The following is a 6,170-nucleotide window of genomic DNA, read 5'->3' on the forward strand; positions in this document are numbered from 1 at the left end:
TGAAGTCCTGAAAGAACCCAGGCTATAAGGCCACTAGTTAGGGATCTGGTGTTAGATGAAGACTCTTGCCCCTCCTTTAGAATACCCCCATCCTGTTTCCTGTTCAGACGCCCACCCCAGTCCTCCGTCCTTTCCATGCTCCTGGGCAGACTCCTCTGAGTAGTCCTGAATCGTCTCCATCCTCCATGACCTGATACCCATGGGAAATCCTGGCCTCAACAAGTGGAGATGGAGCACCAGCATGGCATCTCCTGGACATGGAGGCTAGTGTCAGGGCTGCCCCTAGCTGCCTTTGTCCCTGACCTATGTCCCAAGTCTCGGAGAACACTGCCCTCAGCAGCCTGGGATCTTCTAGCCCTGGAGTAGCTTAACCTGATGAGTCACAACAATAAATCCTGATTTTTGCATCCTGTGAATGATGTGCAAAGTACTTTCACGTCTGTCTTCCCACTGCAGCCCTACCTTAGTCCTGGGAGTTGGCTACCTTCTCTTCCTGTGGCAGGTGAGATACGGAGGCTCAGAGCCTGAGTGACTGGCCCAAAGTCACTGGCCCATGAAAAGTATGACAGAGTCCTCACTTTTTGGCTCTGTCCAAAGTATAATTTTTTATCACATGTCAAAGATTTATTTAACTCGTTAATAAGGGAACCAGAATTATAAAGCTGGTTCATCAAAGGAGCATTTGAGAGATTTATATATTTAGTTGGAAAAGATATTGAAATAAGTTTGCTAAGGTAAGAAATGCAGCTGGTTAACGTCATACAGGACAATAAAACCAGACCTGGTTTCCTACTGGACTGAAATCCTTTGCATCTTCACATACATGCTTACGTATGTATACATGCAGCTACGTGTTAGCATGTAACTTCACAAAGTCAGGACCCTAATCAGTAGTAAACCGTAAAACAAAGGTACATTGCCCTAGAGCAGCGGTTCTCAACCTGTGGGTCGCGACCCCTTTGGGGGTCGAACGACCAAAGGGTCGCCAGGTACTCTATGTGGGCGTATCTGCATGTGGGCCTGGAGACCGATAGAGGAGCGGTGTCTCAGTTCCTAAGACCATCGAAAATATGTGTTTTCCGATGGTCTTAGGTGACCCCTGTGAAAGGTTGAGAACCGCTGCTAGAGAATTATGTAACTGTTCAATCCGGCCCCAGAATGACATTGAAAGCACATGCATCCCCCTTTTGCCTACTTAACAGTACAAAGTGCTCTCTTCCTTGCTCACTCCAGTGCTGACCACCCTGAGACTTGCAATCTTGACATCCATCAGCTCATTCGCTCTCTTAACTCACAGAGCTTTGTGTTTGTTGGCTTTTGCAGCTGGCTTCGTGGACCAGCCCAGATGGGTCCTGCTGGTTCCTGGGGGTTTTGTCGTTCCTTGATCCAGAGCAGCCCTTTCTGTGCATAATATTAGCACAGCATTCCTAGAGAGCTTTTTTATGAGCTTTGTAAGACTTCAAAGTGGTAGGCAGCTCGGCAACACTCCCACTCCCCTCTTAAAGAAAAAGAAAACCCAAAACACCCTAAGGTTATGAGATTGGAAGAGGCACAACTAGGAAGTAGCAGAGCCCGGCTTTGAACCCAGGGCCACATACTTATTTTCTGTTGTCTCCCCAATTGGCTGACATTCTGAGGTGGACGGTGTTTCTGCCAGTCTCCTTAACACTCCCCTCTGTTACACTTCTCTCTGCACCTCCTCTTCTAGGGGTTCATCCACTTCCCTGGACCCAGCCCTTTCCCTCCTCCTCTCAGGAAAATTCACGGTCCTGGGTTCTCTTGCCTTAGGATCTAGCTGGGAGACTAATGGTCCATTTCACGAGGGTGTTATTGACTGGTTAAGGCCCTGGGGGTGTTTGCATTATCACAGATACTCCCTCTCATGACATAAGGGGGAAGTTTTCATAATCAAGCTCACTTTCTCCTCTGGCCTCACTGATCAGGCTCCATTGTTCCTCCCACAGCCCACCATGCTTGGCAAGGATGGTTACCGTGCCTGGTTTGTAGGTAAGGAAATCTCTTTGTCCCAGCCCAGAGCCCACTCTGAGAAGTCTATCTTTTCAGATATCTACGTGCACGTGCACACACAGAGAGAGCTTAACGCAGCAAGGAGCATTTTCCTGAGTCTCCATGACAGCCCTGCAACCCAATTCTGGAGCTCTCTCCAGTGGTCCACAGACTTTCCCCTTAACTCGGACTCTGGAGGTCCTGCTTTCCTCTCCCTGGAAATGATCCTGTTCTGCTTATATAGCCTGCCTGACAGAGGCAGAAGGAAAAGCCAGGCCTCACACTTCCCCCAGGGCCTGCTTCCCTGCCTTCAGCCTGCTCACGTAACAGCCAGAGCCATCTGAATGAAATGCCAGCTGGACTTCGTTGCTCCTCCACTCAGACCCTTGGGTGGCTCCTCACATCACTTGAGTGAGAGCCAAAGTCCTTATAGGAACCCCTGCCCCATTTCCTCTCTACTTCATCTCTCACCATACTCCCTTCAACCTCACTGCAATTCAAACACACAGTGCACACTCCCACCTCAGAGCCTTTGCACGGTGTCCCTCTGCTGGGCACACCTCCCTCAGTCACCTGGCTCACTTCCCACCTCCCACAGGCCTTTGCTCAGATGTCACTTTCATTCTGAGGCCTTTCCTGATCACCTTATTTAAATCTACGTCTCTCTTCTCTGCATTCCCTACACCCTTTTCTTTCTTTTTTCTTTTTCCTTTTTTTTTTTAGCTAAGCCATCCTACCCCCTGTTGGCAGCTCAGTGGCAGCTCAGCTCGGGCCAGGAATCGAACTGCTGTTGCTCAGAGTTCGCACTCTTGAGCAAGCTCTTAACCAACTGAGCCACTCGGCCGGCCCCCTGCTCCCTTTTCTTGCTTCACTTCCTTCTATAGCATCTAGCATCATCTGTGCTATATTTTCACTTGTTTAGTGTCTGTTCCTCCTACCAAAACTGAGCTTCATGAGGGCACAGATTTTTGTTTGTTTGTTCACTGCTGTATCAGCCAAGACCCAGAACAGTGACTAGAACATAGTAGGGACTCAATAAATATTGAATGAATGAGTGGTGCTCAGTGGGTGTCAGAAGAACGAATGAATTGATGGATCAATCAAAGGAAAACCCCATAGAGAGAGGCTGTTGGGTTTCAGAGAAGAGGGTATCATTTCTGCAGGGGGTGGAGGTGGGTAGTGATTAGGGGAGACCTTCATGAGGAAGTGATGAGCTGTCAGGTCCACCCTACACTTGGGGGAGAGTGGGAGCCCAGAACAGCAGCCGCTCATAGGTCATTTCTCTGCTTTCAATGGAGGGGAGGAGACTGGAGTTGGAAGTGCTAATCACTCTGTGAAGAATTGCTCCTCTTGGCGGTGGAATACACACAGGGCCAATCTGTTTATTTTCGTTTGGCCCCAAGCAGCTGGGCCTCTTTTTCATCCTAATTGCTTTGCTTCAAGTTGCTGTCACTTCCCAGGACCAGCAGCAAATTAACTGTGCTGGTGGGAGACACAGCTGTGGGCAGACAGGCCACCTTGGAGCCTGCCAGTCATGGGCACAGGATATGGGCCGCCCACAGAGGGGTTCTCTGAGGGCTCATCCCAGCAGTGTGCTCTGCAGCCCTCATGATTCTGCCCCAGCTGGAGTAGGGAAGCATGAACAGAGGGAGCCTCTCTCTCTCTCTCTCTCTCTGGCACCTCAGCAGCTAACAAAATGTAAAGGGGCCCTTTTTCAGGGCCACAGGGTCTTGGAGCAGGATGTAAGCATCTCATCCAACCCCTCTCTTTTTACAGGGAGGGAAGGGAAGTCAAGGTGGGGCAAGAAACTCTCCTGGAGGCACATAGCAATGCAGTGGACCACCCCGAGTCCAAACCCATGTCTTTAGAATCCCCTTCTCACCACACCATGCGGCATCTCTTGTGCTGCGTGAGGGACGTTCCCCCAAATGACCCATCAGGCCTGCCCTCCTGACTCCAGACCTCCATCCTTATTTTTCCCGTAAGTCTCACCCCTCTCATGTCCTATTCTTTCAGCACTCTGCTTTCATTGAGGAGATAGAGACAAAGGAGTTGATCTCTAATGGTGGTATTTGGGCACCTGAGCTCTTCAAATCTCAGTCTCTCTCTCAATTTCTCTCAATCTCTCTCAAACACACATACACACACATACACAAGAAGAACACCCGATTTTGACAACTCTAAGGGCAGCCTGATGCCATTATGCCTCTCTTTCGAGCAACATTTTCATTCTAACAGGGGCCTTCCGTAGATGTGCCGCCCCACAGCTGTGATTAACAAAGGCAATTTCAGGTGCTCTGAGAGGGATGTAGCGTTGAGTTGGGGTAGAAACAAGGGGCTGAGGATCTTATAGGCGCTGCTCTGCCTGCCAGGCAAACCCTGGCTCTGACAGTTATGAGAGTGAAACGAGAATCTACAGGCCAGCATATGTTATGCTCACCCTCCATATTCCTTTCTCCTCCCCTCTTCTTTACTCCTCCTCCTGCACCCTTTATTGAGACCCGTTCTGTGAAGCAGGCACGGGTTGGCTCAGCTGCACTCAGTCCTGTAGTCTATGCACTTATCACTCAGCGAGGAGGCAGGATGCCAGAACAGGTAAGCATTGGCTTTGGCGGCAGGAGACCTGGGTTCATAATCCAGCTCCATCACTTGCCAGCTGTGTCATCTTGGGCAAACTCAGTTTCCGCATAGAATGTTGCTGACGATGAGATTTACCGTGTGCAGAGTTGTTGTGCAGATCGATTGTGTGAAGCACCTGTAGCTCTCCCAGTGGGGAGGTAGGTTGGAGCCTGAGTGTGAAGAACCTTGAATGCCAGGCTGTGAATTGGGCCTTACTCTGTAGCAAATGGGGAGTCACAGCAAATGCGTGAGGTGGTGAGTATGGAAGACAGATACCATGCTTCCCAAATTCCCTGCCCTTTACTGCACGACTTCTGTCTGCCCATCCAGGCCCTTCTCCTTCTCCATACCCAGGAGGCTCCCCTTTTGAGTTATATCATTGGGCTCTCTTGACTCTGACTCCCAGTGGAGGACTCCAGCAGAAAGTAGGGGTGGGGAGGAGTGGGAGGTCAGGGGACTTCATTCCTGGCTCCCACCCTGCAGGGCTGCCCCACACTTTTCTTCTCCACTAACCAGAGCCACAGCTTCTGTCAGGTGGCCCTTTCTATACACCCCTCCCAGTCTCCAGAAGGTAGTGGCCCTCCCCCCACTCCAGGTGCAGGAGAGGTGAGAGCCCCATTGCCACTAGCCTTACACTGTCCCTATAGTAGCCTTCCAACCTTTGTAGATAGTCTCTTTCCTCAGTTCTCCTCTAGTGACCCAATTTGAGTGTGCCATCTCTTTCCTGCCAAGATATGTGCCCTGTCTCCTCTGGCCCTCGTCTCTCTGGGCATCTGTCACTGAGTGGTTCAGTTTGAGCACAGCAAAGAATACTGGAAAATGTCAATCTCAGTGCTTTGGCCTGATTACACAGTGATGGGAACCAGAGGAATGTCTTACCAGAAGGGGTGGTGCCTCGGTGACCGGAAGCTTGGGCCTTGCCTCCCAAGCCACTTAAATTTAAGGGGAAAAAAGTGACCTTTAGAAGTTCTCTGAGGAGTGGCTGGAAGTGGAAACAGAACCAGACGTATGTGTTCCGGGGAGCATAGCTTCTGCTGCCCTCTCCCCAGGGGGCGACCAGGCAGGTCTGCAGGTCCCACCTCTAGGTAGGGCCTGGCCAGACCTGACCTTTACCAGGTTTAACCAGGGGTCCTGTAGGATACACAGGGGAGCTCTGGAGCCCCTCACTCTACGCCCAGCCCTGCCACCCACTTGCTGGGTGATTTGGGGCTGGCTGTACTACCTCTCTGAGCCTCACTTTGCATCTGTCATTGAAGATGACAGCCCATGTCTGGTGCACACATTCGCTATGTGGTCAGGTAAGGGCCCTGTGTGCAGGCTCAAGATGAGGGGAATCGGGGTGCTCCAGCTTCTAGTTCAGAGTTTTTGGATTCTATTCCAGCTCTAGCACTTTCTAACCATGTGATCTTGGGCAGCTGTTAACCTCTACCTCTCTGAGCCTCAGGTGGAATCTGTCAATGAAAGCATTTGGGAGGTGAGTGAGGTAGTATACAGGAGGAGCTTAGACAGTGCCCAGCCCACAAGTGTAAATAAACCAGAAAGCT

This window comes from Hipposideros armiger, unplaced genomic scaffold (assembly GCF_001890085.2).
Source record: "Hipposideros armiger isolate ML-2016 unplaced genomic scaffold, ASM189008v1 scaffold_910, whole genome shotgun sequence".
Classification (NCBI taxonomy): domain Eukaryota; kingdom Metazoa; phylum Chordata; class Mammalia; order Chiroptera; family Hipposideridae; genus Hipposideros; species Hipposideros armiger.